Consider the following 4900-nt stretch of genomic DNA (forward strand, 5'->3'; position numbering starts at 1 on the left):
ATAACTCAACACTGGCTGACCGGTCCACAGCCCCAAAAAGGTTGGGGACCACTGATCTAGCCAAAAAAAGAGGAGGAGCTTCTGCTCCTCAAAGAGGAAGGTGGAGGAGAAGAGAGTCTGCACTGGAGCTTTAGACCAAACTCTGTGATGGACTCACAACATCTCCAGGCTGTTTCCAGCATCACTGTTTCATCTGAAGAAGCTCCAGCAGCTGCAAACACCCTGAGGAAAAATGGACCCTGTTTCAAATGTTCAAATGTGTGATTTATTATTATTATTATTATTATTACATTGGTCTTGATTAAGGGGGTTTTATGCTCTGTATTAGTTTCTTTGTTGCTGTTTATCACAAACAAATAATTGTTTCAATTATTTGTATATATATATTTTTTTTCTTTTAACTCCTTGTTGAAAGAATATGACGCGTCGACTACATAGTGTACGGAGCTGATATAAACCTTAACACTCCAGACCAGGTGGTGGCGCTAATTCAGCAATAACTGTTTGACAACCGCCAATACACCATAGAAGAAGAAAACAGCTGGAGGCGCTAGCATGCTAGCTTGTTCTGAGAGAATGGCGGTGTTTTGTAGGGACGTTTCTGAGGGTTTTGGACAGAAAGGACGATTCGTTGTTCCTGTTGGAACTCTCAGCATTCCCCAGAGTGTCGTAAATGAGTGAATACGTGTTGAACGTAAAGACAACGTGGCTGTGATTGTGAGACTAGCAGATGATCGGAGCTGCTGCTGTTCAGAGGACTTTGGTGTTTGTTGGAGCTGAAGATCTTTTGCAGCTGCAGGAACCATGTCTTCAGATCCCCAGGAAGAGTCTGCTGACGGAACAATCGTCCAGAATGAGAACGAGGAGCTCTGTGGTCAGCGCAGACTGCTGGATATCACCTGGAACCCGCAGCTTCAGCTCCACGTCATAGGTACGTTTGCTGTAGCCACTCGTAGATAAACATATGAATCTATCTTTGTTTTCCTCGTCTGAGCAGCTAGCTGACTTAATGGGAGAGAATGTAAACAAAGGGATGATGGGAGATCTGTTCCCAAGTCTCTGCACGTAGCTGAGACGCTGGTGATGTTTTTTTTTCTTCTTCTCTGTTTTGGGAGATTGACATTGACCGCAAATAAAATATGATAAAGTGGGGCAAAAAGTATTTAGTCAGTCACCAATTGTGCAAGTTTTGCCACTTAAAGATGAGAGACACCTGCAATTTTCCTCACAGATATACCTCAACAATGAGAGAGAAAATGAAAAAAAAAATCCATAAAATCACATTGTCTGATTTTTAAAGAATTTATTTGTAAATTATAAATATGTTTAATTGTATAATTTGATATATAGTCTTCAAAAGTCGACTGTCTGAGCAGCAGCAACAGAAAGTTTAATATGTGTTGATTTGGAGACAGCGCTGTTGTTACACTCTGATGCCATGATGGGAACGAGATGCTCCATGTCACCTGTATGCTTATTTCTTTTATTTGTTCATTTTTTTTGACAGGGACATTGCACATTAAAAAGCACTGCTCCCAATGCACCAGAGTTGGCTACAGAGATATTTTTCATCCGCTGTCCTTGAAATAGTGCTGCCACAAACGATTATTTTAAAACACTGATTAATCACTGATTAATCGGGTCATGCACAAACTGGATGTAAAAAAAAACACTTCTTAACCATCATTAGCTTTAAACTAAAAAAAATAGATATATAGCATTACCTGTGAAGATACTAGTGTGAATGCTGTGAGCTGAATTTGGCCGCTGAAGATGTTGATAGTTGATAGCTGAAATTGCTGAAGCTAATAGCTGAAAATCCTGAAGCTGATTGCCAGCTCAAATAGTAGTTAAATTCCAAATTAGCCTAAAAACTGAAAAAAGCCTAAATTAGCCAAAACAGCTAGCATGGTGCTGAAATATTACCTAATTTATGAAACAGCCTTAAAAAAGTTAAAAATAAGTCTAAATTAACTAAAATATCTAGCTTGCAGCTAAAATATTATTATAAACTCCAAATTAGCCTAAAAAAAATGAAAAAAAAATTCTAAATGAGCCAAAATAGCTATCTTGTAGTTGAAATATTAGTTAAACTCTTAAATAGACTGAAGAAAATCTTAAAGGGGCCCTACCATGAAAATTCTACTTTTTGAGGTTTTAAATGCATTTTACTGTTCATTCCTCTCTATAAAGAACCCCAAAGCAGCATTTTGATCCATTCGTGCATTTAGGAGTAATCTTCTAAAAACCTGCGCTGTCTATAGCAGTGCCTCTCATACCCATGAAAACGAGCGGTTGGATAAAAACTCAAATTGTCCACAGAGGTAGTGATGATCTGCAGGAAAAACTTTTATTTTAGATGCAGAATAACGTTTATCTTCCAGTTGTGTCCTGTCTTCAATAAAGTCATGCAGCTCAAATAGGTGTTTGCTACTTTAGTCGCTCCTTTAAGCCCCCGTTAAGATTAACATCGATTAACATGCCAAAATGGCTCTTACAAAGGTCATGGCCCGAGATCCTCTAGAAAACATGTCTATTTAGCAGGTGTCTCACTAACACTTCGTCATTTAATATCTCTTTTAATATATATTTAAATATATATTATTAAAATTTAAAATTTAATATATTCAACTTCCACATATTAAAGAGGAGCAAAAAGAATCAGTATTTTCACAGATTAAAGAGGATTCAGAGGAACAAGAACCCCCGCAGATTAAAGAGGAGCAAGAATGGCTTTGCATCACTCAGGAAGAGGAGAAGCTTGATTTGAAGCATGAGACTGATGCCTTGATGGACATTCCTACTTATGAGGAAAATGAGAATAGCAAAGCAAATCTAAGCAAAAAGCAGAACTTTAATGTAACTGATAGTGAGGATGAAGAAGGAAGCCAACATGATGAATCAACATCATCTACAGATGAAGAGACAGACCCAGAGACAGACCCACAGCACAGAGATCAGAGGCAGAGAAGGGACAGAACTCATGTCCAAAATGTGGACAAAAAAGAAAAGGGACTTTCTTCTCTTGATTCTGATACAAGAACAGAAATAATTAGTGATGTCTTCCTCCACAAGAAAACAGAGTCTTATAATAAACCTTATGTCTGTACAGAATGTGGTAAAGGTTTTCGTTACTGGTCTCAGTGTACGGTTCACATGAGAATCCATACTGGAAAGAAGCCTCTTTCTTGTGAAGATTGTGATAAGTCTTTTAGACATATATGTGACCTCAAAAGACACATGAGAACTCACACAGGAGAGAAACCTTTTTCTTGTAAAGAATGTGATAAAAGTTTTAGTCAAATGTCTAGTCTCAAAAGACACATGAGAACTCAAACGGGAGAGAAGCCTTTTTCTTGTAAAGAATGTGATATAAGCTTTAGTTGTGTATCTGGTCTCAAAACACACATGAGAATCCACACAGGAGAGAAGCCTTTTCCGTGTAAAGAATGTGATACTAGTTGTAGTCAGGTATTTGAACTCAAAAGACACATGAGAACTCACACAGGAGAGAAGCCTTTTACTTGTAAAGAATGTGCTAAAGGTTTTAGTCAAATATCTCATGTCAAAAGACACATGAAAATTCATACAGGAAAGAAACGCTTTTCCAGTAAAGAATGATACATTTTAGTGATGTATCAAATCTTAAAAGACGCATGAGAACTCCTACATGAGACAAGTGTTTTTCTTATCAAACAATGTCAGAAACAATTTAGTGTAAACAAAGAACAAAGTTCTACATGACAATTTTTTTTAATATTTTGCTAAACAATTTTTAAAGTTCCTGGGGTCTCGCCCCAATGTACTATTTAACTTGCAACACTTCTTGAGGTTTTCTGAGCCTAACCTTAATGGTCCCTTCATTTGAGAAAAGAGCATACATAACATCGATAAAGAGCCAAAAGGTGATGGCCTCCATACCACAATACATTGATGCCATAATTCCATTCAAAAGAGACACAAGTGGGTACTGAATTCATAGAAATTAGGGATGTAAAGGATCATGGATAATCCATAACCCATACGGATGATCTATGATCAGTACAGATCACTAGCCATGGTTCGGTTTTTACTAATCTGAAAAATTTGAATTAGTTGACTTTTTTTTCCTTTTTCACATTTTTTTAATGAACCTGGAACTAGAAACGTTGTTTTGAAATTTTAGCAAAATTTAATATGTTGGATGGCCTCATTGTGGTTGTAGTTCATTATGATACATTGCATATTCTTTAAGTGTGTTACCATGACAACACTAGACATACTTTGTATACATCTTTAATTCTAACATTTGTGATCAGTGAACATTTCATTGTTTTTCAACAAAAAAGTAGTGGCTGTGGTTTATCTATTGTTTGGTCATGTAATTCAATGATTATTTTATGAATCAATGATTTTTCAAGAATTTAAATAAGGAAGAGCGGATAAAGAAATTGACTTGTGTTTCTCTCTTGTGTTCATGTGATTCATGTTTTCTAGAAGAGAATAGAAGTGTTTCTCCGTTCTTTTTAGTTTTTAGTGTTCTGTCTTATATATATATATTTTTTTTTTCAAATTAAATCTGATTTTAAATTTTAGTATCTTTTGTGTCCTTTTGCTTTCCAAAACAAAAATTACAAATGACAGAATACTTTTAACAAAAGCTATTTCATGTTAACTTTTCCTTTTAAAATATGCCCAAATACAAAGTTTGACTAAATACAAACTGTAAAAATGTTTGTAGGTCAGTGCAGCGGATGTTATGCAAGTTGCCACTAGCTTAATCTTCTCAAAAACAGAAACGCTTTCTTACAGTTGATAGTCTGTTTCAGCCAAATTCATCGTACTCCCACTTTTGGCAGCTACAACCTTCAAAGAGATTTTGCCACATGTGCTGATGCTCCTGGAGTCACAACTCCACTGG

The sequence above is a fragment of the Oryzias melastigma genome, linkage group LG2 (genome assembly GCF_002922805.2).
Source record: "Oryzias melastigma strain HK-1 linkage group LG2, ASM292280v2, whole genome shotgun sequence".
In the NCBI taxonomy this organism is placed as follows: Eukaryota; Metazoa; Chordata; class Actinopteri; order Beloniformes; family Adrianichthyidae; genus Oryzias; species Oryzias melastigma.